Source organism: Somniosus microcephalus, chromosome 8 (genome assembly GCF_052327205.1).
Source record: "Somniosus microcephalus isolate GS21.2 chromosome 8, FLI_Smic_1.0, whole genome shotgun sequence".
NCBI classification, from domain to species: Eukaryota; Metazoa; Chordata; class Chondrichthyes; order Squaliformes; family Somniosidae; genus Somniosus; species Somniosus microcephalus.
This window is the reverse complement of record NC_140994.1, coordinates 181,851,549-181,879,333: the sequence shown is the minus strand read 5'-3', so window position 1 is coordinate 181,879,333 and position 27,785 is coordinate 181,851,549. Positions and strand designations below refer to the sequence as shown.

Here is a 27,785-nt window from a genome sequence, read left to right as displayed (position 1 = left end):
CTCAACTGGCAGTACTGTACTAGTCAAGCATCTTCCACCATCCTTTAACAACATTCTGTAGGTGAGTACCCAATTACTGTATACTGCACATTTCTTGATTTTTTAAATTTTTGTTTGTTAAAAATATCCTCGATAGATAACACTCTGTCATCCGGAATTTTTAATCAACCGGCACCATCCCGGTCCCGTCAGTGCCTGATACCAAAGAGTTTCCTGTACAATCATAGCACCTCCAGGTTTATGGAGTCTACACAACTTATCACATGCATCCACTGGAACTCTACAAATAGACAACGGTTAAGTGTACAACCATTAAAAAGGGAGGCACAGCTCTGTTACCAAGATCACTCAATACTTGGGGCAGACTCCAATACTGATTGCATTCCAAACAACAGATAGATGTAGCTCCTGTAATGACAGCAGTTAGACACAGCTGACTTCAGTTACATAAAATATGTTCCCAAGAGACAAAGGTCACAAAACTGCAGAATTATTCAGTGAATCTGATAAAATGACTTGAGCCTATTAAATATTTATGTAAATGTTTGTTCAAAAGTCCTTGTCAATAATGTGCATAATATTTTGTACATGGAAGAAATTTAAGCAGATGTTCGACAAAAGTAAGACTGCATTTCAGTGGATCATGACTTCAGAACATTAAATTTTAATCCTGGTATGGGGTCAGCTGGTGTAAGCCACAACTCATCAACTGGCCAACAGTATTTTAACAAATTCAACAACTTGGGGAAAACCACAAAAGAAACCTTATTTACAAACCCTTATAAATGTTTTGTACGATTCGGACAGATCATATTTCAGATGCAGTAAAAGGAAAAGGTCAGATCCAAAACAGATTTGTAGCACAAATCACAACATTAGCATCAAAGGTTTTTTAGATATTCCTTTGTGAATTTACTTCAATGCCAATTAGGTAATGTGCCCAAAAGAAAAAGCAATCCAACTTCCATCAATGGGTGGATTTAAATAGAATTTCTCTCAGGTGCAGTAGTAAAAATAATTTCCAACTAGTAGTGGACAAGGTAAGAGAGTGGGAAAGTTTGTTTTGCAGTCAGAACTCACCACCCCGACCCATCATTTTGTAGAATCAGTGGGTTTGGAGGCAAAGGCGACATTTTATTAGCCCACTTGCACACCCAAGCTCCTGCCAAACTCGCCAATCAATAAACCACAGATTTTTGGACAAGTACATTTTTTTTTTGCAGAAACTGTAGATTTTTTTTAATTTTCATCCTCTTGCTCCTCTCCTAAAGCCAACTCATGCTAGGATCTGGTTCGAAAGCCAGAAATCTCCAGTAGCTTGTTTTATTCATGCAAAAGCCAGCACAGCCAGTCAAACTTGAGTCTATCCTCATTCAACATCTGCTCTTCAGCCAGGGAAGTTTGTGGGGGGGGGGGGGGGGGGTGGCAGGGGGAAGGGGGGAGTGTTTGCTGATTGGGAACCTCTGTTCTCTTCCGAGCCCACAGAGGCCAATGATAGCCTCATTAGCACCCCAGATGAGATTTGATCGGTAGTGGAGAAAATGCTAGAGTCCATTATAAAAGATGTAATAGCAGAGCACTTGGAAAACAGTGACAGGATCAGACAAAGTCAACATGGATTTACAAAAGGTAAATCATGCTTGACTAATCTACTGGAATTTTTTGAGGATGTAACTGGTAAAATAGATAAGGGAGAAACAGTGGATGTGCTGTATTTGGACTTTCAAAAGGCTTTCGATAAGGTCCCGCATAAGAGATTAGCATGTAAAGTTAAGGCACATGGGATTGAGAGCAAGGTATTGACTTGGATAGAGGACTGGTTGGCAGACAGAAAGCAGAGAGTTGGAATAAACGGCTCTTTTTCCGAGTGGCGGGCAGTGACTAGTGGGGTACCGCAGGGATTGGTCCTTGGACCCCAGCTATTCACAATATATATTAATGATCTAGACAAGGGAACTAGATGTAATATCTCCAAGTTTGCAGACGACACAAAGTTGGGTGGGCGTGTGTGCTGTGAAGAGGATGCCGAGAAACTCCAGGATTAATTGGACAGGTTGGGTGATTGGGCAGAAGCATGGCAGATGCAATATAACGTGGATAAATGCGAGGTTATCCACTTTGGTGTTAAAAACAGGAAGGCAGATTATCTGAATGGCAATAGATTGGGAGAAGGGGAAGTGCAACGAGACTTGGGTGTCCTTGTGCACCAGTCGCTGAAGGTAAGCATGCAGGCGGTTAAGGCGGCAAATGGTATGTTGGCCTTCGTAGCGAGAGGGTTTGAGTACAGGAACAAAGATGTCTTGCTGCAGTTGTACAGGGCCTTGGTGAGACCACATCTTGTGTGCTGTTTTGGTCGCCTTATCTGAAGAAGGATGTTCTTGCCATGGAAGGAGTTCAGCGAAGATTCACCAGGCTGATACCTGGGATGGCCGGAATGACAAATGAGGAGAGATTGGGGCTTATACTTGCTGGAGTTCAGAAGAATGAGAGGGGATCTCATTGAAACTTATAAAATTCTGACAGGACTGGACAGACTAGATGCAGGAAGGATGTTCCCAATGGTCAGGGAGTCCAGAACCAGGGGACACAGTCTAAGGATAAGGGGTAAGCCATTTAGGACTGAAATGAGGAATTTCTTCACCCAGAGAGTGGTGAACCTGTGGAATTCTCTACCACAGAAGGCAGTAGATGCCAATTCATTAAATATATTCAAGAAGGAGTTGGATATATTTCTTAAGGCTAAAGGGATCAAGGGGTATGGGGAGAAAGCAGGGACAGGGTACTGAATTTGGATGATCAGCCATGATCGCATTGAATGGCGGAGGCGGCTCAACGGGCCGAATGGCTACTCCTGCTCCTATCTTCTATGTTTCTATAATTAAAAAAGGGTTTGAACCTAGGTTCACACAGCTTAGTAAGATACCATGCAGTACATAAGGGGAGCAATACACCATGAAGAGCATCAATACAACGCTTCAAAAATAAAAACACAGCCCCTTTTGTTTCCTCAAGGATACTCTGAAAGAACAGATTTCAGATATCAAACCAATTATCTGCTGTGAATGAGGAGGAAAATAATTTGATGGGGGAGAAACATTAGCATTTTGCCCAATGTGTTTCCACTTTTCAAGAACAAACTTGCATTTATATAGCACCTTTCACAACCTCAGGACAACTAACTACTTTTAAAATCTAGGCATTGTTGTTATGCAAGGAACACATCAGCCAAGTTGCACACAGCCATGTCCCACAAACATCAATGAGATAAATGGCCAGTTAATTGGTTTTCATGCTCTTGGTTGAGGGATAAATGTTGGCCACGATACACAGCATACTCTCTTGCTTTGAATAGTTCCATGGGACCTTTAGCATCCACCTGAGCAGCAAACAGGGCCTTGGTTTAATGTCTCATCTGTAAAACTGCATGTCCCAAAATACTCCCTCAGTATTGCATTGCAGTGTCAGCCTAAATATGTGCTCAAGTCTGTGTGGGGCTTGAACCCACAACTTGACTCACAAGCAAGTGTGCTACCACTGAGTCAAGCTGACATTTCAAGTTCATTTCTCAATGCCACTGAGGATAATGCCAACCCCCAAGACAAATCAGAATACAATGTCATATGATCTGTAGTATACAAAACTACTTACACAAAATATTTGAACTAACTACCAATGCATAGCAAATACTAATCTGACCACTCAAATTTGCTTTCAACTCACTATACAACTGTGATCAAAAGCTCCCTGTGAAATTGAGCACCCATTTATAGTGTGCTAATAATATTGTCATAGCATGAAATCTGCAACCAAATGATTTCTTACACCTGCACAATGCACTTCTATTGCCAAATTCACTTGCGAATAGACTCTGCTTTAAACTTTGGCAGCATAAACAGGATATTACTCTAAAATCCAAAACTGAGATTTAACAAAACCTGGAAATGTCGCAATCTCATTTCCTTTTGCCAGCTACTCTTTTAAAAACCTTCTCCCACCCCAATGCAAAAAGTATAAGTAGATTATTCATTTAAAATGTCTTCCGAAAAGCACGAAGACGACTTAAACTTTTTACAACGGACGTCAGTTTCGGGGAGCTTTAGAGTTCTAACTGGGTGAGATACTGGAGCACAAAACAATTAAGTGACAAGAGTACAAACAAATTGACCAGATTTCCCCACAAGTTGACAAAGGGAAAATATTTCAACAGATGCCCTTTTCCAGCTTTTATCTAATTATTGGGGAAAATAACACATTCGAACACTAACCAAGCAGACCAATTTTATTTCTAAACTGATGTCATCTGCAGTAATAGTAACAAGTGAAACTGAAGAGAAAAAGCACCTTTCAAAAGCCCAACATAATTTAACATTGTTTACAATTTTATAAACACATCCCTACCAACCCAGCTATCTAGACATTCTATAAATACTTTAAAATTACAGTGTACTGGGATTAACATTTGAGGAAAAATATACACACACACAGTTCTCGTATCGTGTTTGGGGTCTGAAATCCCAGTGTTATGGAGTTAAAAATGAAAAGCAATGAGTCGCGTTTGAAATTCAGACTATGTTGTGACTCTCCACACAAAAAGAACTATGGGGGGGGGGGGGGGGGAAAGAAGGAGGAAGAAGGAACACTTTAGGCTTCTGTAAATAAAGGTTTCACGAGTAGGATTGAGTGCCTCCAAAATCTGGGCCGAGTTTTAGGCTAAATGTCCAGAGATCCCGGGCGGTGCCTGCTGCGGGACGGGTTGGCCTGAGCACTCACCCCCCTCCTTTCGCCTTGCTGGGGCTCGGTGTCCGAGAACAAACAATACAGGAGAGGATGCGGCCTAACATGGGCGGAAGAGTCGGGAGTGACTGGCTGATCTCTCACCAATTACAAAAAAACACACAAATCTGTGCCTCGAACCGCAACCGCGGAAACCATGGGGTCCCGTCAAAGGAAACACTTTTTTATATAAATAAAACTCCTCAGGAAGGCGTCAAACAACAACCGCAGAGACTCCACGGGGGCGCCGCCGTGGCGACGAACCGTCCCGAGCCGCTCAGCGGCCATTTAAACTTCGAAAAGAGTTGGAAACGGAACTTTAGTAACCGCCGCCGCGCAAGCCCCGCACCTCAACCGGGAGTCTCGCATCGTCCTCCTCATTTACAAAAGTTTGATTTATGTCTTTTACTTCCGCTCCATACTTACTTGTTTCAACTCTTTTTTTCCCCCCAGTTCGCAAAGCAGTTTGAAGCTCTCTCTCTCTCTCCGGTCTACTCCTTCGTTGCTCGCTCGCTTTCGCCTCCCCACTCCTCTTTCTCTTTCTGCACTTAAGCTGCGATACTTTAAAGCCGAGCCTCTGACTCACCGAACCCAGGAGGGTGGAAAGCGCTTCCAAGGAAGTGGCCGCACCCCCGGCGCGGCCCGCACCAGAAAGCGACGGACAAAAGTACGGAACAAAACAAAACAAAAAAGTGGCTCACCACCAATCCGGGGCCGAGATACACCCGAGGAGGTGAACTCGGCAGGCGGAAAGCGCTATCCGGCGAGGAGGCGGTGGCGGCCTTTGCCGGTAAAAAATGTGGCGAACGGCTGCGGCGGGAGGGCGGCGCGCTGCCGGGAAGAGTTGCAACTGACCTCAGCACCACACCCAGAGCAGCTGTGTGTCATGGAGTCAGGTGTGCAGCTAGAGGGGAAGGGAACAAACATGCTGAGCATTTCATTGTTAAGCCTTTGTAAAGCTCAACTGTGCTTGTTTCTTTTTAAGAGTTCAAAACAGAAAACACAAACCCAATTTTTTTCCCTCACTGCAGGAGCAGTGCCATATTTTGCCTGTGAAAGTGTTTTAATTAAGAACAGGAGTAGGCCATTGAGCCCCTCAAGCCTGTTCTGCCATTCAGTGAGATCATGGCTGATCTGCGACCTAACTCCATATCCCCCCCTCCGCCAGCTCTCTAGGGGGAAGTCCCCGGGGCTGGACGGGCTGACCGTGGAGTTCCACAGGGCGTTCTGGGACGTCCTGGGGGGCGACTACGCGCGGGTCCTGGGGGAAAGTTTGGCGACCGGGGAGATGCCCCTCTCGTGGCGCAGGGCAGTGATTGTCCTGCTGCCTAAGAAGGGCGATCTCCGGCTTCTTAAGAACTGGCGCCCGGTCTCCCTCCTCAGCACGGATTATAAAATTTTTGCCAGGGCCATGTCTGCTCGCCTTGGCGCCGTGCTGGCCCACATGATCCACCCCGACCAGTCCTACACGGTCCCGGGCCGGTCTATTCATGATAACATCCATCTGGTCCGGGACCTGCTCCACCATTCCCAGAGGGCTGGTCTGTCGGTCGCCTTCCTTTCCCTAGATCAGGAGAAGGCGTTCGACAGGGTGGATCACGAGTATCTTTTCGGGACTCTGCGCGCATTCGGGTTCGGGACGCATTTTGTCGCCCGGATCCGACTTCTGTACGCTGCCGCGGAGTGTCTGATTAAAGTTAACGGGTCCTTGACGGCGCCCCTTCGCTTCGGGAGGGGGGTGCGTCAGGGATGCCCCATGTCCGGCCAGTTATATGCCATTTGCGTGGAGCCTTTCCTGCGCCTCTTGCGGAAGAGGTTGGCGGGATTGGCTCTGCGAGGGCCGGGCGTGGAGGTGGTCCTCTCGGCTTACGCCGATGACGTGCTCCTCGTGGTCACGGATCCCGTTGACTTGCGGAGGATGCGGGAATGCCAGCAGATTTACTCGGACGCATCCTCCGCCAAGATCAACTGGGGGAAATGTTCTGGACTCCTGGTGGGTCAGTGGCAGGTGGACTCTCTGCCGGAGGAGTTCGGGCCCTTCGCCTGGAGTACCACGCACCTCCTCTACTTGGGAGTCTACCTCAGCCCGGCCGAGGACGCCTGGCCGGCGAACTGGCACGAGCTGGAGGCCAAAGTCACCGCTCGCTTAGGACGCTGGACAGGATTGCTCCGAGTGTTGTCCTACAGGGGTCGGGCGTTGGTCATAAACCAACTGGTGGCCGCCATGTTGTGGTACCGGTTGGTTACTCTGATCCCCCCCCCTGCGTTTGTCGCCAAGATACAGAAGAAGCTCGTCGACTTCTTCTGGAACAACAGGATGCACTGGGTCGCTGCCGCGGTTCTGAGTCTCCCGCTTAGGGAGGGCGGTCAGGCGCTGGTGTGCCTTCGCACCCAGGCTGCGACTTTCCGTCTTCGGACGCTGCAGAGATACCTGTACGTCGAGAATCCTCCGAGATGGTGTGCGCTGGCGACGCATTTCTTCCGCCAGCTGCACGGCCTCAATTACGACACGCAGCTCCTGTTTCTGAAAGTGGGCGGCAGGCGTGCCAGCCTGCAGGAGCTGCCTGTCTTTTACCAGGAACTGCTATGGGTTTGGAACTCCGTCGCCTCCAGGCGGAGCTCTCCCCCGTCAGGAGCGGCGGCTGTCCTCCGGGAGCCGCTGTTCAGGAATCCGCACCTCCACGTCCGCGAGTTCGGGTGGCTGGCGGAGCGCAGGGCTGTGCCTGGCAGGGTGACTAGAGTCGGGGACCTACTTGATGGCGGGGGAGCGGGCTGGATGGCGCCAGAGGAGCTGGCGCGACGCATGTCGTGGGATGACGTCCGGCTCGCGGTCAGCGCCATCGGGGCGGTGAAAGCGATGTTGCCCCCCGACGCCACGAGGTGTGTCGAGGCGGCTCGGGCGCGTGGGGAGATCCCGTCCGAGCTTACTCCCGTTCGGACGGAATTCCTTATCGGCGCCTCGCCCCGAAACTCCCCTCGGGGATCGGTGCCTCACAACTTGAGCCGTCTCGAGGAAATACCCTCCGTGCTTTTTCATTCTGCGCGGAGGGGTTTCCTGTACGGGCTGCTCTTGCACACCTTCCACTTTGCCATCTTCGCCTGCCGTCCGGACACGCCGTGGCGTGCCGTTTTACCTCCGGACGGAGACGGAGGTCCCCAATGGGGGTCTCTCTATGCGGGAGTCCTCCCTTGTTCTATCGGGGACTTGGCCTGGAGGGTGTTGCACAGGGCAGTTCCGTGCAATAGATTTTTAAATAGGTTCACGGACTCCCAGACCGCCTGTTTGTTTTGCGGTCTGGAGGAGTCCGTGTTCCACGTATATATGGGGTGTGAGAGGTTGCAGCCCCTCTTCCATTTTTTGAAGGGGCTGCTCCTCAAATTTTGGTTGCACTTCAGTCCCACGCTCCTGATCTACGGTCACCCCGTGCGGAGGGGAGCGGGCAGGTTGGAGGACCTCCTCGTGGGCCTGCTCCTGGGCCTGGCCAAGAAAGCCATTAATCGGTCCAGGCAGCGGGCGGTCGAGGGGGTCGTCCGGCCTGATTGCCTCCCGCCCTTCCGCGGCCATGTTCGCGCCCGGGTGGCCCTGGAGATGGAGCACGCGGTCTCCGCCGGCACGCTCGAGCAATTTCGTGACCGGTGGGCGCCGCGGGGACTGGAGTGCATAATAGGTCCAAATGACCAAATTTTAATTTAATCTCTGATTTGAGTTTTTTAAAAGTTACGGGTTTTTAGTTATATTTGTTTTTTTTTTTGATTTGATTTGATTTAACACAAGAGGAGGAGTAGGCCATTGAGCCCCTCAAGCCTGTTCTGCCATTCAGTGAGATCATGGCTGATCTGCGACCTAACTCCATATCCCCCCCTCCGCCAGCTCTCTAGGGGGAAGTCCCCGGGGCTGGACGGGCTGACCGTGGAGTTCCACAGGGCGTTCTGGGACGTCCTGGGGGGCGACTACGCGCGGGTCCTGGGGGAAAGTTTGGCGACCGGGGAGATGCCCCTCTCGTGGCGCAGGGCAGTGATTGTCCTGCTGCCTAAAAAGGGCGATCTCCGGCTTCTTAAGAACTGGCGCCCGGTCTCCCTCCTCAGCACGGATTATAAAATTTTTGCCAGGGCCATGTCTGCTCGCCTTGGCGCCGTGCTGGCCCACATGATCCACCCCGACCAGTCCTACACGGTCCCGGGCCGGTCTATTCATGATAACATCCATCTGGTCCGGGACCTGCTCCACCATTCCCAGAGGGCTGGTCTGTCGGTCGCCTTCCTTTCCCTAGATCAGGAGAAGGCGTTCGACAGGGTGGATCACGAGTATCTTTTCGGGACTCTGCGCGCATTCGGGTTCGGGACGCATTTTGTCGCCCGGATCCGACTTCTGTACGCTGCCGCGGAGTGTCTGATTAAAGTTAACGGGTCCTTGACGGCGCCCCTTCGCTTCGGGAGGGGGGTGCGTCAGGGATGCCCCATGTCCGGCCAGTTATATGCCATTTGCGTGGAGCCTTTCCTGCGCCTCTTGCGGAAGAGGTTGGCGGGATTGGCTCTGCGAGGGCCGGGCGTGGAGGTGGTCCTCTCGGCTTACGCCGATGACGTGCTCCTCGTGGTCACGGATCCCGTTGACTTGCGGAGGATGCGGGAATGCCAGCAGATTTACTCGGACGCATCCTCCGCCAAGATCAACTGGGGGAAATGTTCTGGACTCCTGGTGGGTCAGTGGCAGGTGGACTCTCTGCCGGAGGAGTTCGGGCCCTTCGCCTGGAGTACCACGCACCTCCTCTACTTGGGAGTCTACCTCAGCCCGGCCGAGGACGCCTGGCCGGCGAACTGGCACGAGCTGGAGGCCAAAGTCACCGCTCGCTTAGGACGCTGGACAGGATTGCTCCGAGTGTTGTCCTACAGGGGTCGGGCGTTGGTCATAAACCAACTGGTGGCCGCCATGTTGTGGTACCGGTTGGTTACTCTGATCCCTCCCCCTGCGTTTGTCGCCAAGATACAGAAGAAGCTCGTCGACTTCTTCTGGAACAACAGGATGCACTGGGTCTCTGCCGCGGTTCTGAGTCTCCCGCTTAGGGAGGGCGGTCAGGCGCTGGTGTGCCTTCGCACCCAGGCTGCGACTTTCCGTCTTCAGACGCTGCAGAGATACCTGTACGTTGAGATTCCTCCAAGATGGTGCGCGCTGGCGACGTATTTTTTCCGCCAGCTGCGTGGCCTCAATTATGACACGCAGCTCCTGTTTGTGGAAGTGGGTGGCACACGTGCCAGCCTGCGGGGGCTGCCTGTCTTCTACCAGGAACTGCTATGGGTTTGGAACCGGGTCGCTTCCAGGCGCAGCCCTCCCCCGACAGGAATGGTGGCTGTCCTTCGGGAGCCACTGTTCAGGAATCCGCACCTCCACGTCCGCAGGTTCGGGTGGCTGGCGGAGCACAGAGCTGTGGCTGGCAAGGTGACTCGAGTCGGGGACCTGCTCGATGGCGGAGGAGTGGGCTGGATGGCGCCGGAGGAGTTGGCGAGGCGCATGTCTTGGGTAAACGTCCGGCTCGCGGCCGATGCCATCGAGTCGATAAAGGCGAAAGTACGCCCCGGCACCACTAGGTGTATCGAGGCGGCTCAGGCGTGTGGGGCGATCCCGTCTGAGCTTTCCCCCGTTCGGACGGAATTCCTTGTCGGCGCCCAGCCCCGACCCCCCCCTCGGGAGCCGGCGCCTCACAACTTGAGCCGTCTCGAGGAAATACCCTCCGTGCCTTTTCATTCCGCACGGAGGGGTTTCCTGTACGGGCTGCTCCTGCACACCTTCCACTTTGCCATCTTCGCCTGCCGTCCGGACACGCCGTGGCGTGCCGTTTTACCTTCCGACGGAGGCGGAGGTCCCCAATGGGGGGCTCTCTATGCGGGAGTCCTCCCTTGTTCTATTGGGGACTTGGCCTGGAGGGTGTTGCACAGGGCAGTCCCGTGCAATAGGTATTTAAGTAGGTTCACGGACTCCCAGACCGCATGTTTGTTCTGCGGTCTGGAGGAGTCCGTGTTTCATATTTATATCGAGTGTGAGAGGTTGCAGCCCCTCTTTCATTATTTGAAGGGGCTGCTCCTCAAGTTTTGGTTGCACTTCAGTCCCACGCTCTTGATCTACGGCCACCCGGTGCGGAGGGGAGCGGGCAGGTCGGAGGACCTCCTCGTGGGTCTGCTCCTGGGCCTGGCGAAGAAGGCCATTAATTGGTCCAGGCAGCGGGCGGTCGAGGGGGTCGTCCGGCCGGATTGCCTGCCTCTCTTCCGTGGCCATGTTCGCGCCCGGGTGGCCCTAGAGCTGGAGCACGCGGTGTCCGCCGGCGCGCTAGATCACTTTCGTGACCGGTGGGCGCCGCGGGGACTGGAGTGCATGATTGGGCTGGAGAACCAAATTTTAATTTGATTATTAAGGTTTATTTGAAGTTTTATTGGTTTATTACAGTTTTATTGGTTTATTTACAGTTTTAATGGTTTATTTACAGTTTTTATCTGTCTAAATTTATGGTTTTACCAAAAGAGGAACTCCATATCCCCGCCTTTGGCCCATATCCCTTAATACCATTGGATAACAAAAATCTTATTACTCCAATTTAAATTGAACAATTGATCTAGCATCAATTGTCATTTGCGGAAGAGAGTTCCAAACTTCTGCCACCCTTTGTGTGTAGAAGTGTTTCTTAATTTCATTCCTGAAAGATCTGGCTTAATTTTTAAACTAAGCTCACTAGTCCTAGACTCTCCAACCAGCAGAAATAGTTTCTCTTTATCCTATCCCCTTTAATATCATGAAAACTTCAATCAAATCACCCCTTAACCTTCTAGATTCTAGGGAATACAACCATAATTTGTGTAATCTTGCCTTGTAATTTAACTCTTGGAGTCCAGGTATCATTCTGGTAAACGTACGCTGCACTCCCTCCAAGGCCAATATATCCTTCCTAAGGTGTGGTGCCCAGAACTGCTCACAGTACTCCAGGTGTGGTCTAACCAGGGCTTTGTATAGCTGCAGCATAACTTCTACCCCCTTGTATTCTAATCCTCTAGATATAAAGCCTTTTTGATTATTTTCTGTGTCTGTTCATGTCATTTTAATGATCAATGTACCTGGACCCCAAGTCTCTTTGGGCCTCCACTGTTTTTAGCTTTTCACCATTTAGAAAGTACCGTGTTCTATCTTTTTTAGATCCAAAGTGGATGACCTCACATTTGCGTACATTGAAATCCATTTGCCACAGTTTTGCCCATTCACTTAATCTATCAATATCCCTTTGTAATTTTATGCTTTTATACTACCTACAATGCCGCCTATCTTTGTGTCATCGGTAAATTTGGATATATGGCTTTCTATGCCAAGTCGTTAATAAATACTGTGAATAGTTGCAGCCACAACACAGATCCCTGCTGGACACCATGAGTCACATCCTGCCAACTAGAGTACCTGCCCATTATCCCTACTCACTGTCTCCTGCCACTCAGCCAATTTCCTAACTAGGTCAATAATTTGCCTTCAATTCCATGGACTTCTACATTAGATAAGTCTCTTTTGTGGGACTTTATCAAATGCCTTCTGGAAGTCCATATAAATAACATTCATAGACAGTCCCCTGTCCACTACTTTAGTCACCTCTACAAAAAATTCAATCAGGTTTGTCAGGCATGACCTACCACTCTCAAATCAATGCTGACTCTCTCTGATCGGCTAAAATTTTTCAAGGTGTTCAGTCACCCTATCCTTAATGATAAACTCTAGTAATTTGCCGACAACAGAGTTAGGCTAACTGGTCTATAATTCCCTGGCTTCCCTCTCTCGCAATTCTTAAATAGCGGAGCATCATACGCAATTTTCCAATCTAAAGGGACGGCTCCTGAATCGAGGGAAATTTGGAAGATTATAGTTAAGGCATCTGCAATGTGTTCACCTACTTCCTTTAAACCCTGGGATGGAAACCATGTGACCCTGGGTATTTGTCACTCTTTAGTGCCATTATTTTCTTCATTACTGCCATTTTGCTTACATTAATTTTATCTAGAGTCCCTGTCCCTGATTCAATATTAGTTTCTTTGGGATTTCCGGCATGCTATCCTCTTCCTCTACTGTAAATACTGACGCAAAGTAGTTATTCAACATGTCCACCATTTCCTTACCATTGACAATATTACCAATATCAGTTCTCAAGGGGCCAACATTGCTCCAGACCACCCTCTTCCTAATATAATTGTAAAAATGATTTGTGTTGATTTTGATATCGTTGCAAGTTTCTTTTCATACTCCCTTTTTGTAGATCTTACAATCTGTTTTGTCACCCTTTGCTGTTCTTTGTATCTTTCCCATTCAATAGGATCTGTGGCAATTACCTGCCTATCAACAGACACTTGCCAGTAGTTGTCAGCCTATTTTTTGATTTTGCCGCTTCTGGCTCGGGTTTCCCGACATCTGGACGCCAGATAAGTGTGGCATGTTGTGAGTCTGCTGTAATGTTTCTGGATTGATGACAGTTGCAGAAGTGGTGTGAAGGATCCAATTTTGTACATGGTGAGTCTCAGAGGAAAGAAAATGTTGGGTACTGCATTTTTAATACACTTACAGATTTCTTTAGCTTACAAGTTTTTAAATCCATGTCCAGTGCCACTTCATTGGGAGAACCTTTCTCACCAGTGACAGATCGCTTCTGTCACCTCACCTGCAGCTGCCATCTATTCCAGCCTATGGAGGGAGTCATTGGAGAGCCTGGGTGCAAGAGGCCACCTTTTTGCAGTGATTTTCAGTGTTTTCAGCACTTCACTGCTGTCAAACACTGAAAAATCAACTGTCAAAATAAAATTGTGCGTGGTCTCTTTAAGGAAACCGGCAGCTGACGCGCCATCAAATGACGTCATCTGACCCGCTTCCTGTTAATTGGCCAGCAAGCCCGCAGGGTGGGCTTAACATGGCCAATCAAGGCAAAATCACGTCTGTGGAGCAGAAGCAGCTGGGGGCGGGACTGGAAGCCAGAAACCAGCTGACCCGCACTCAACCCGCCTCCATTAATAAAATCGCGGCCTCTGCCTCACCCTGTTGAAGTTGGTCTTACCTAAATCTAGAATCTTAGTAACTGTTTTGCATTTCTCTGTTTCAAACACTACGTTGAACACAATCATGTTATGATCGTTAGTAGATAAATGTTCACGCACAGTTAGGCTGTTAACTAAATGTGGCTCATTACTCATTACTAAATCTAATATGGCATGCCCCCTTGTTGGTTCTAGGTCGTACTGTTGTAGAAAACTATCCCAGACACACTCAAGAAATACATTACTTTCCATTTAGGTAAAAATTGCCAATTCACTACTATTGATATATTTCACAGCTTTTTTTTTTACACATATTAATTTCATGGCTGAAACCATTTCACTTATTAGAGTGATCCTGTGGCACAGCAGATTGGTGAACCAACTTTACTCCATTGTACAATTAGGGCTTGAGACCATAATTCCCTACACCAATATGCTTTGGATCTTGACCAGGTCACCTTGATGGGTGTCAAATGTAAACCATCTGCTTCCTCACAGGGTAGGAAGGGGGAAAAAATCATTAGCCAGGCCCCTCAGACTAATCTTGTTCATGCCCTGGAGTGTGCAAAGCTCTCATTGACAGAAGCCTACGTTCTTATTCAGAGAACTAAACTGGATCCTGTAAAAGATGAAACCACAGAGAAAAGGAAAGGAAGTGATTTTCCATTTAGGTCAACATTGCCAAACATACTTCTCATTTCCTATTGTCAAAGGATTCTGTTTTTCATAACCTAGTGTAACAATTTTTTCTCTTAAAAATGATGAAACTATGTATACTATATCCAGAAATGGTCTTTAAATTTCATCAGTTTTACACTAGTTTCCAATTGAATATGTTTATAGAGGTGCTTGGAGGACCCATACAACATAGCTTCATACAATAGTACAGCACAGAAGGAGGCCATTCGGCTGATCGAGTCTACTCCAGCTCTTTCGAAGAGCAATCCAGTTAGTCCCACTCCCCTGCTCTTTCCCCCTATCCCTGCAATTTTTTCTCCTTCAAGTAATTCCCTTTTGAAGGCTACTATTGAACCTGTATCCACCACCCCATCAGCTTATGCATTCCAAATCCTAACCATTTGTTGCGTAAAAAAGTTTTTCTTCATGTCGTCTCTGGTTCTTTTACCAATCACCTTAAATCTGTGCCCTCTGGTTATCAACCCTTCAGTTATTGGAAACAATTCTCTTTATTTACTCTATCTAAACCCTTCATGATTTTAAATAACTCTATCAAATCTCCTCTTAGTTTTTTCTGCTCCACGGAGAATAACCACAGCTTCTCTAGTCTATCCACGTAACTGTAAGCCTTCATTCCTGGAACCATTCTAGTAAATCTCTTCTGTACTCTCTCCAATGCCTTCAAATCCTTCCTAATGTGTGGAGCCTAGAATTCAACACAATACTCCAGCTGGGGCCGAATTCATGTTTTATATAGATTTAGCCTGACTTCCTGACTTTTGTACTCTACGGGCAGGATTTTCATTGGGCCGTGGAGGCAGGATTGGAGGCGTGTGGGGGGTTAAAATCCCCAAATCGGGGGTCCCGACCCCATCCCGCACCCAACCCACCTCCATGCCAGTTTCAAAGGAGGTGGGTGACGTAAGAAAACTACTAGGCACTTGGTCAGGGTATTAAACAAGGCTTTAATGGACTGTTTCACAACATGGAAGTCTAGTTATCCTTCACTAGTTCTTGTTTACAAAATGTCCCCGAGCAAGCTGGGCCCGTGCCCGAGTATTTATACTCACCCTGGACAGCGCCACCAGCAGGCCGCCCGGTATATTTCATAAGTCCTTTCTACTTGAATGGCACGATTTATGTCAGCGAGTACCCGCCCCGCACTGGGACCCGCCTCCCTGCACTGGGGCCCGCCTCCCCGAGGCGGGAAGGGGATTAGTGCCAATTGACTGCCTGTTAACAGGTAGTTAACAGGCAGTTTTTAGCCTAATCCCTATTTTTAATGTTGAAGTGTGGGATTCCCAACGGCCCCAAACCACGCCAAGTTAGAGGAGCCGGACCGTCAGGATGAAGGGCTTGGAGGGGTCGAGATGTCCGGTGTTCAGGTGAGTGATGAGTGCATGAGTGCAAAGGTAAGTGTGTTTGGTGTGTGTAAAGTGTTTAAAGAAGTTTTACATACCTTTACTACCTTTACAGCCTTCCTTCCTTCAGGTCTCAGGAGTCCCTCATCTCACCGGCACAGAGAGCAGAATGGCTGCGAGCTGTCAAAAATTGCAGCATTCAGCTTTCTGTTCCGGGGAGATCTCTAAATCATCCTGAGAGGAAGGAATTAACTTAGAATACAGATTATCAGTGTTTGACAGCTTCAAACAGCTGTGAAACACTGATATTTCATCTGTCAAAAGGTCTTGACAGATGAAATTTCAATCTGTGACATCACCTGTTGCCGGGTGGCCCTTAATTGGCCTACTAAGCCCGCTGGGCGGGCTCAACAAGGTCAATCAAGTCAAAATCGCGTGAGTTGGCTGGAACTCGATGGAGGCGGGACTACAACCCCGAAAGTTGTAGTCCCGCCTCCTACCTGACTCCTCAATGAAAATCCAGCCCATTATGCCTCTATTTATAAAGCCCAGGATCCCATATGCTTTATTAACTGCTTTATTAACCTGTCCTGCCACCTTCAAAGATTTATGCACAAGCACCCCAGGTCTCTCTGTTTTTGCACCCCTATTAAAATTTAGTATGTATGGTCTCTCCTCATTCTTCCTATCAAAATGTATCACCTCACACTTCTCTGTGTTGAATTTCATCTGACATGTGTCTGCCCATTCCACCAGACTTTCTATGTCTTCTTGAAGTCTATTACTATCTTCCTCATTGTTTGCTACACTTCCAAGCTTTGTATCACCTGCAAATTTCAAAATTGTGCCTTGTACCCCCAAGTTCAAGTCATTAATGTATACCAAAAACAGCAGTGATCCTAGTACTGAACCTTGGGGAATGCCATTATATACCTCCCTCAAGTCTGACAAACAACAACTCTCTGTTTTCTGTCCCTTAGCCAATTTTGTATCCATGTTGCTGCTGCCCCTTTTATCCCATGGGCTTCAATTTTGCTAGCAAGCCTAATATGTGGTACTTTATTAAAAGCCTTTTGAAAATCCATATACACAACATCAACTGCACTGCCCTCATCCACCCTTGCTGTTACCTCATCAAAAAACTCAATCAAGTTAGTCGAACAAGATTTGCCCTTAACAAATCCATGTTGGCTCTCCTTTATTAGTCCATGCTTGTCCAAGTGACTGTTAAGTTTCTCTCAAATTATTGTTTCTGAAAGCTTCCCCACCACCAATGTTAAACTATCTGGCCTGTAAATGCCAGGTTTATCCTTCTCCCCTTTTTGAACAAGGGTGTAACATTTGCAATCCTCCAGTCCTTTGGCACCACCCCGTATCTAAGGAGGATTGGAAGATTGTAGCCAGCATCTCTGCAATTTCTACCCTTACTTCCCTCAGCAACCTAGGATGCATCCCATCCAGACCAGGTGACTTATCCACTTTAATTACCGCCAGCCCTTCTAGTAGCTCCTCGCTATTTTTATCTCATCCAGTATCTCAGCAACCTCCTCGTTTACCATAGCTTTGGCAAAACCCTCTTCCTTGGTAAACACCAATGCTATGCCTTCTGCCTCCACCAATAGTTCTCCATTTTGGTCCCTAATTGGCCCCACCACTCTTCTGACAGCCCTTTTACTAATAATTTGCCTATAGAAGACCTTTGGATTCTCTTTTATGTTACCTGCCAATCTATTCTCGTACTGTCTCTTTGCCCCTCTTATTTCCTTTATCACTTCTCCTCTCTACTTTTTATTTTCAGCCTGATTCTCCTTTGTATTATCAAGCTGACATCTGTCATACGCCCCCTTTTTTTGCTTCATCCTACTCTCCAACTCCTTCATCATTCAGGGAGCTCTGGCTTTGGTTATCCTCCTTTTCTCCCTTGTAGGAATGTACCTAAACTGTATCCAACCATCTCCTCTTTAAAGGCCACCCATTGCTCCATTACATTTCTGCCTGCCAGTCTTTGACTCCAATTTACCCTGGCCAGATCCCTGCCCAATTCGCTGAAATTAGCCCTCCTCCAGTTAAGTATTTTTATTCTATATTGCTCCTTGTCCTTCTCGATAACTAATCTAAACTATACAATACCATGATCACTATTCTCGAGATTTTTAAAAAATATTCGTTCATGGTATGTGGGTGTCGCTGGCAATGCCAGCATTTATTGCCCATCCCTAATTGCCCTTGAGAAGGTGGTGGTGAGCCGCCGCCTTGAACCACTGCAGTCTGTGTGGTGAAGATACTCCCACAGTGCTGTTAGGGAGGGGGTTCCAGGATTTTGACCCAGCGATGATGAAGGAAGGCCGCTATACTTCAAAGTCAGGATGGTGTGTGACTTGGAGGGGAACTTGGAGCTGGTGGTGTTCCCATGCATCTGCTGCCCTTGTCCTTCTAGGTGGTAGAGGTCGCAGGTTTGGGAGGTGCTGCCGCAGAAGCCTTGGCGAGTTGCTGCAGTGCATCTTGTAGATGCTCTTCAACTGTAACATTCTCCACTTGACCCACTTAATTTCCCAGGACTAGATCCAACAATGCCTCCTTTCATGTTGGGCAGAAAACATACTGATCAAAAAACTTTTCCTGAATACACTTCAGAAATTCTTCCCCTTCTCTGCCCTTAAGACAATCACTGCCTCATTGTATATTGGGGTAGTTAAAGTCTCCCATTATCACTATTCTATAGTTCTTGCACTTCTCAGTAATTTCTTTGCAAATCTGCTCATCTATCTCCTTCCTACTATTTGGTGGCCTATAAAATACACCAAGTAGCGTAATAGCTCCTTTATTGTTTCTCAACTCCAACCAAATAGATTCTGTCTTTGATGCCTCAAGGACATTCTCTCTTTTTAGCACTGTAATATTGTCCTTAATCAAAACTGCTACCCCTCCTTTTTTTCCTTCCCTATCTTTCCTGAATACCTTCTACCCAAGAATATTAAGCATCCAATCCTCCCCTTTTTTGAGCCAGGTCTCAGTTATCACTGCTACATATTACTGTATTCCCACGTGGCTATTTGCGCCTGCAGCACACCAACCTTATTGACCACACTTTGTCATTTACACACATGTACTCCAAACCTAACTTAGACCTCTGTTTTTCTCTCTCCACGGATGCTGCCTGACCTGCTGAGTGTTTTCAGCATTTTCTGTTGTTATTTTAAACCTCTTTGTATTTTCTATGATCCCACCTAATGGGATACATGAATAAGAGATTCACAATTCTGTGATAACCAGTTACAGAGCTGACATCCAGCTACAGAGCCGCTATGAATTTTCTGATGGCCTGATTGAACTTTAAAGCTAGTATACTTCACAGTTTAAAATTGAAGTAGCCCACAATTGTTACAATTTTAATTTTACCCTTTACCCTGACATGTGCCATACTTGTTACGCTGTTGCAAGTTGTACCTCAGACTCACAGATCATAAAATGCAGTGTGAAGTTCCCATACTTAGTGGGTAAATGCCCCACCTACTGTGAGCCTGAGCCATTCAGATCAGAAAAATCTTTGTAAAAAAGAAAGCAAGTATTTGCCTTTATTTAGAGCTTTATTATTCTCCCAGAAACATCCCCAAGTGTTTCACCTGCAATGAAGTGCTTTGTTCAGTCAATACTGAGTTAGCTGATCTCAGTCAGAGCTGTGAGATACCTGGACTAGAGTGAAGGAATACCAATCAGGGTTCCCACCAGTGACTCCTGCTGAAAAATATCTGCATGTGGATAGTGCATTAGGCCATGATTGATACCACACCCACAGATGAATAATTGATTTCCATTTTAATGTCTTTACACTCAATAATGCTAGGAAGGGATTTTTTCTTTTTTATATCTCCCCTCCCCCACTCCTGAAAATACTGGCTTATGCTGGGACATGACTCCAGCTAGTTGCACATGCTGTAGGCATTGTCTGGTACCTCTCCTAACTGGCATTTCTCCAATTGAGCTGAGACAGTAAGTGTTGGCAACGACTATCAAAAATAGGGTGCACGTAGACAAGCCTGATCTTGTTCTCGGACATGGAATTTCCAGCTAGTGCCATTGGATAGGCGATGGAAGCAGGAATCCTGGCTGATTTTCCTCTTTTTTAATGTAACCTAATATACTTTTCCAGATAAACAGGATAGCATAGAATCATATAATTCAGAAGGAGGCCATTCGATCCATCATGCTCATGCCTGAGCTACATTACAACAGTGACTATACTTCAAAAGTACTTAATTGGCTGTAAAAAGCTTTGGGATATCCTGAGTATAGTAATCTGGGATGTAATGCTTAAGTTATCCACCAGATGGAGACAAATATTAAGGGATCATATTTACCAGTATTAAGGTAATGTCCTGGCACACCACTTATTAAGGTAGTGGCATTGCAATCTGGGTGTGACTCAGAGGTTGATCCTCCATCTTTGTGATCGCATAGTAAGAATTGGGAGTGTGTTTGCTGCAGCTGTAAGAGCTATATTCTCTGCTAAATCGGTTAATTAAAAAGTTGAGTTTTGGTTCCTGAAGTCTGGCTTATCTCAGTTTCTGACCTTACCACTCGGATATCACACTGATTCTTACTTTTTTTATGCCAGTTCTTTGAAAGAGCTATTCAGTTAGTTCCACTCCCTGCTCTTTCTTATGAAGAAAATATTTATAATGAGTGTTTTAACTTTATGGTATGTTTCCAAATTAAATCTGAATTGCACACTTCATTGACCAATAACAGCATGTTTACATGGTATTACAAACAACATATTTGATGTATTTTATTAAAAGATGTGTATTGAATGGCACCTGTTTAAAATAAAATAATACATTTGCAGTTTCATTTTTGCTGCAAATTTTGTTTGTATTTTGGACAATTCTGACCACATTCCTGGTTTTAGGAACAGAGGTAATAATAGACCTTTTTTTTGATTGTTCGACTGAAATTGCCCATTTTCCAGTGGTACATTTTTTTGCTCAATATTTCACTATTGTTAGCACCAGAAATCTGGCTAATCCAAAGATAGCAGTAATAATGCCATTGTGACATTTTTCAACTACCATAATATGCACTTAATGAGAGCTACTTTTATACTGCTCTTCAGCCATGAGTTTCAGTAGTGTAGGTTTTCTGCTGTGAACAGCTACATCAATGTAAACTACCACAATTTTTTAGACTAGCAGCAAGGAAGAGTTGTTTTTTACAGGGTCTTCTTGGCTACCACCAATCTTCTTACTCATAACATCACTATGTGCATGCTATTAAACTGTCATGGCTAGCTCAGCATATAGGTGGAATGTTGGGCCCCATAGTGCAGTCAGTTTACAGGAATACTAGCTGCACATTACAAAACTAAATGTGGTAGAATGGTTCAGTTAGCTCACTTTTCTGAGAATCCAGGGTATATTGTTAAAGCAGCTTAGGAAAAGTAATAGCAAAGGCTATTAGCATCATGTGAAAGTAGAAAACAAAGTCGGAGCTACAACTAGCCAAAATGAACTGCAAACTAGAGCTGCATTTACCTTGCATGAGACCCATGCTAGTGCTGCTGATTCCCAACAAGCCCAAAGTGAGCTTCCTGTATTCATTAAAGCCAGGCATGGGAAATCCTGATAAATAAGCTGGTTTTCTTGCCTTCAAACTTTTGCTTATCTAGCAAATTTACTTTGTGGTTTCCACTGGCTGCACAACATTTATATTTTCAGAGGTGGCAGTGCCAGCGTGGCACTTAACCCATTGTAAAAACAGCTTGGGTAAATCAGTCTTTGAATGTCCTAAGAGATTTCATTATTTAAGAAGTGAATGAGCTTTCTAGGCTGAAGTGGCAACCCACAAAAATCCCCAATTGACAGATTTCGGGGGAGGGCAGGAATGGATGGCATGCCACTGCTGACATTGCTGGCCTGATTTGGCTCAACTCCCAGGCAATCTGAGGATCATTATGTGTTGTATGCAATTATCATTGAACCGCACACGTCAACTCTAAGAATAGCGAGGCATAACATTTGCAAAGTACTGGCAAGTATTGTCCTCTTAGCAGGTTCTGAAATATGCTATTACTAAGGCAGTAAAAAAGATTAGTTCTTACAATTATATGAAGTAATATTTAATCTCGCATAGTTTAATAACATTGGATGGCTGAGCTTTTCAGTTATTCAGCTTGTGTGAGCTATTTCATTCACAAGTGCAAGAAGTTGAAACTTACAGCTTCATTTGCCAAGTCACAGAAATCACAGAAACCCCACAGTGCAGATAGAGGCCATTTCGGCCCATCGAGCCTGCACCGACACATATCCCACCCGATCCCCGTAACCCCTACACCAACACATATCCCACCCTATCCCCGTAACCCCACGTATTTAATCCCCCTAACACTAAGGGTCACATTTTATCATAGCCAATCAACCTAACCCGCACATCTGTCTTCTTCATAAAAGGAATAACTTGCCTGATATGATGTGTCAAATTATCAAAGTTATGAATGAAAAACAACTGTTACTTTAATGGCAATTACATAAATTATATGATGCTCTTCAGATTCTGTAAGGTCAGAGCAACAAAATCAATAGTAGCATGCCTGGCATTCTTCAAACCGGCTACTCATTGCTTCAGCCTGCTCTCTGCTGAAAGCTGTTTTGACAAAAGGATAGCTCCTGGTTAGTTACTGAACACAGTACACAACAGTGGTATTTCCAACAGAAAATGTATCGATCAGTGTCAGGATCCATTAACAACTTTCTAATTGTCCTGAATTAAGATTGAATACATAGAACATTGGCATAAACTAATACTTTTTTGACATGGCTGAAAGTTGATAGGGAAATAGCAGGCGTGGTGAAAGCAGGGAATAGTGGAAATACTAGAGGTAGATGCTACTACTTTTATCTTGGAATATAAGAAATAGGAGCAGGAGTAGGTCACATGGCCCCTCGAGCCTGCTCCGCTATTCAATAAGATCATGGCTAATCTCCTACCTCAACTCCACTTTCCCGCCCTATCCCCATATCCCTTGATTCCCTTAATGTCCAAAAATCTATCGCTCTCCGTCTTGAATATCCTCAACGAATACGCATCCACAGCCCTCTGGGGTACAGAATTCCAAAGATGCACAACTCACTGAGTGATGAACTTTCTCCTCATCTCAGTCCTAAATGGCCGACCCCTTATCCTGAGACTATGACCCCTAGTTCTAGACTCTCCAGCCAGGGGAAACAACCTCTCAATATCTACCCTGTCAAGCTCTCTACGAATTTTATAAGCTTCAATGAGATCATCTCTCATCTTCTAAACTCCAGAGAAAAAAGGCCCATTCTACTCAATCTCTCATAGGACAGCCCTCTCATCCCAGGAATCAATCTCGTGAACCTTTGTTGCATCCCCTCTAAGGCAAGTATATCCTTCCTTAGGTAAGGAGACCAAAACTGTACACAGTACTCCAAGTGTGGTCACGGCAAAGCTCTATATAATTTTGCAAGACTTCCTTATTCTTATACTCCAACCCCCTTGCAATTAAGGCTAACATATCTTTGCTTTCCTAATTGCTTGGTGTATCTGCATGTTAACTTTCTGTGATTCGTGTATAAGAAACCCCAAATCCTTCTGAATCCCAACATTTACTAGTCTTTCACCTTTTAAAAAATATTCTGCTTTTCTATTCTTCCTACTAAAGTGGATAATTTCACATTTCCCCACATTATACTCCATCTGCCACCTTCTTGCCCACTCACTTAACCTGTCTATATCCCTTGGTGTCCTCCTCACTGATTACTTTCCCACCTAGCTTTGTATCATCAGCAAACTTGGATACATTACACTTGGTCCTGTCATCTAAGACATTGATATAATTTGTAAATAGCTGAGGCCCAAGCACTGATCCTTATAGCACCCCACTAACCTGCCAACCCAAAAATGATCCGTTTATTACACTGTGTTCGGTTAACCAATCCTCAATCCATCCTAATATATTAACCTAATTCCCCAGATTTTTGGAAATTTTCAGGGACTCCATCCACCAGCTTGCTTTCCCTTCAAGTAAGTTTTAATTTTTCTCTCTTTTGCAGTTTAAAAAAAATGTTAAATGTAATTTTTCCTGCTTTTCTAGGCTCTTTCTGCCTTTTACTCTCTTGCCTCCCCTCCAGAATTAATACATTGGATTCCAACTTGTTCCTGCTGGTCTCCACTTTGTCTCCACTTAGATCCTTCAAGCTGCCCATTTCTCAATTTCTTTTTAAATATAACATATATTTTGACTTTATTTCAAAGTAAGGAATATACCCCCACTGTCTGTATCACACTACCACCCCACTGGCTCATGGTAGGACTGCCACATATGCCTCTAAATCTAACCCCCCCCCCCCGCCGACATCTCCTGCTGGGTGTGCTTTGGCCCTGGCAATGTTGATTACACCTTTACAAGCTCATAGCCTCCAGCCTATGCAGGCTCCCCACCCTGATACTTTCCCTATCTTGACCCACTCCCTGTCTATAATTGAAGGTTCTGTTGATGCCCCATGATTCCCTGTGTGAAACACCATGGCAGATCAACCACACAGGGGATCAACTATTCGCAAATTTACTAAAGTAGCATATCACAAGTTACACAGTTTACTAATGCTGAAAAAACAGGCCTCATGGAAACAATATTTGTGACTCTATGCAACATTTTACAAAACTTGCTTATGAAATATTTATGTCTGCTTCTACTTCCCACAGCTCAGACCAAAAAGAGGAAACATTTCGTACAACTATTTCTAAATTTGAATGACTGATTTTCATTTTGTTGTCATTCTTAATATATTTACTTTTATGTTAATTTTAGCTGTACACACTGACCCGAGTGATGAAGGAAAATAGCAGCTGACAAGTGTGAAGAAATTATTTAAGCAATTTCATTGGTTCATCTGCTCAGTAATATTTTGGGTAATCAGTATGGCTCAGTCAACTGTACTTTGTTCCTTTTTTTCTGAATATAATATTTGAGCCAATCAGACACAAATGTGACATACATTTGCACATGTAAAACTTTCAAGTGTGATGTACATTTCTCATAGTAATATTTTAATTATGCTGTTTCCTTCAAATAAAGCAAAGTATGTTTATGCAGACATAAATTCAGACTTTGTCACTTAATTATTCTTATTTACTTATAGGTGCAATTTTGTGACAAGAGAAGTGTCATGAAGTGATTGTAAAATTTGACCATCAGGACTATGTGCCCGAGGCCATCCTGTGAATGACCAGCAGCTTTATTAGAGGCATGGGAATTATGTAAATTATTCTATGCTAAATTTTGTGTGCTTTTGGCTGCATCTCCCACTTTGTTAAACCTAAACTTCTCTGTCTCTCTACCTCTCTTTCCTCCTTTAAGACGCTCCTTAAAACTTACCTCTTTGACCAAGCTTTTGGTCATCTGCCCTAATTTCTCCTTATGTGGATCAGTGTCAAATTTTTTGTCTTAAAATACTCCTGTGCAGCACCTTGGGACGTTTTACTATGTTAAAGGTGCTATATAAATACAAGTTATTGTTGTTGAGCTCACTCATATTTTCAGCAAACAAAATGGTGAGGATAGGAATTCCTCTCGGGTTTCCAATGGCGCTACAAGACCTAGATGAGGAAAACAAGTTCAGGAGTGGACAACAATTACAGTGCAATAACACCCAAGTTATTATATCCACGCACATCACTACAACAATAACAATTTGCATTTATATAGCACCTTTGACGTAAGAAATCATCCCAAAGCACTTCACAGGAGCGTAATCAGACAAAAACTGACACCAAGCCAAAGAAGGAGATATTGGGAGGGGTGACTAAAAGCTTGGTCAAAGAAGCAAGTTTTAAGGAACGTCTTAAAGATGGCGGGCCAGGAGAGCATTGGAATAGTCAATTCTGGAGGTAACAAAAGCATGGATGAGGATTTCAGCAGCAGATGGGCTGAGTCAGTGGCAGAGACAGACAATGTTATTGAGGTGAAAGTAGGCAGGCACTAACATAAAATCCAAATTTTCAAACCCACACGCATCTAGCTGGAAATGTGTTGCCTCACAGCGCCAGGGACCCGGGTTCAAATCTGGCCTCGGGCGACTGTCTGTGTGGAGTTTGCACATTCTCCCTGTGTCTGCGTGGGTTTCCTCCGGGTGCTCCGGTTTCCTCCCACAGTCCAAAGATGTGCAGGTTAGGTTGATTTGGCTATGATAAATTGACCCTTAGTGTTAGGGGATTAAATATGTGGGGTTACGGGGATAGGGTGGGATATGTGTCGGTGCAGGCTCGATGGGCCAAAATGGCCTCTATCTGCACTGTAGATTCTGTGATTCTGTGATTCTGTGAAGATCTGTCTTTTCTGCCTCTGCTTCACAAGAGAAGTGTCACACAATTAATCTAGAACAGGATGGCTCTTCCCACAGCAGTGAAGTTTACCACAGCATTCAGCTTTTATGCTACTGGATCCTTACATGAGTCTGTCAGATCATCCAATCTGCAGTGCACACTTATATCAAGCAAATGACAAATGGGGTGTTTGCAAAGACCAACACCTTAATCACTTCCTTGTTGAGCACATCCTTACATAGAAACATAGAAGATAGGAGCAGGAGTAGGCCATTCGGCTCCTCGAGCCTGCTCCGCCATTCAATGAGATCATGGCTGATCATCCAAATTCAGTACCCTGTTCCTGCCTTCTCTCCATATCCCTTGATCCCTTTAGCCTTAAGAAATATATCCAACTCCTTCTTGAATATATTTAATGAATTGGCCTCTACTGCCTTCTTTGGTAGAGAATACCACAGGTTCACCACTCTCTGGGTGAAGGAATTCCTCCTTATCTCTATCCTAAATGGCTTACCCCTTATCCTTAGACTGTGACCCCTGGTTCTGGACACCCCAACCAGCGGGAACATCCTTCCAGCATCTGGTCTGTCTAGTCCTGTTAGAATTTTATAAGTTTCGATGAGATCCCCTCTCATTCTTCTAAACTCCAGCGAGAACAAGCCCAATCGACCCAATCTCTCCTCATATGTCATTCCTGCCATCCCAGGTATCAGCCTGGTGAATCTTCGCTGCACTCCTTCCATGGCAAGAACATCCTTCCTCAGATAAGGCGACCAAAACTGCACACAATACTCAAGATGTGGTCTCACCAAGGCCCTGTACAACTGCAGCAAGACATCCTTCTTCCTGTACTCAAACCCTCTCGCTACGAAGGCCAACATACCATTTGCCTTCTTAACCACCTGCTGCACCTGCATGCTTACTTTCAGCGACTGGTGCACAAGGACGCCCAGGTCACGTTGCACTTCCCCTTCTCCCAATCTATTGCCATTCAGATAATAATCTGCCTTCCTGTTTTTGACACCAAAGTGGATAACCTCGCATTTATCCACGTTATATTGCATCTGCCATGCTTCTGCCCAATCACCCAACCTGTCCAAATCATACTGGAGCTTCTCGGCATCCTCATCACAGCACACACTCCCATGCAGCTTTGTGTCGTCTGTAAACTTGGAGATATTACATCTAGTTCACTCGTCCAGATCATTAATATATATTGTGAATAGCTGGGGTCCAAGGACCGATCCCTGCGGCACCCCACTAGTCACTGCCTGCCACTCAGAAAAAGAGCCATTTATTCCAACTCTTTGCTTTCTGTCTGCCAACCAGTTCTCTATCCAAGTCAATACCTTGCCCCCAATCCCATGTGCCATAATTTTACACGCTAATCTTGTAGTGTATGTGCCTTTAAGAGCCCCCTATGTACTGTAATGCCGGTAATGGCCACTCGGGCTATATAAGCCTGTATATTGTGTTGTATCAGTTAGTTCACCTCCAGACTTTGTTCAGTAAACACCTGTGAAACCAACTCCTGCCTTCAGTGTCTCTATTAACACATGGACACAACAGTGGCGACGAATTGGAAAC

The 27,785-nt window shown here is 45.8% G+C and overlaps 1 protein-coding gene across 4 annotated transcripts in view; it reads right to left on the bottom strand.

Annotated features, from left to right (window-relative positions):
* Positions 1 to 5,665, bottom strand: part of ctnna1 (catenin (cadherin-associated protein), alpha 1) — a 196,076-nt gene extending 190,411 nt beyond the window's left edge. Inside the window, exon 1 of one of the 4 annotated variants that reach the window (XM_085995420.1) lies at positions 5,475 to 5,665. The gene's annotated coding sequence lies outside the window, so the exon portion shown is untranslated. The other 3 variants (XM_085995419.1, XM_085995422.1, XM_085995421.1) reach the window with 3 other exon arrangements.
* Positions 5,666 to 27,785: the final 22,120 nt, after the last annotated feature.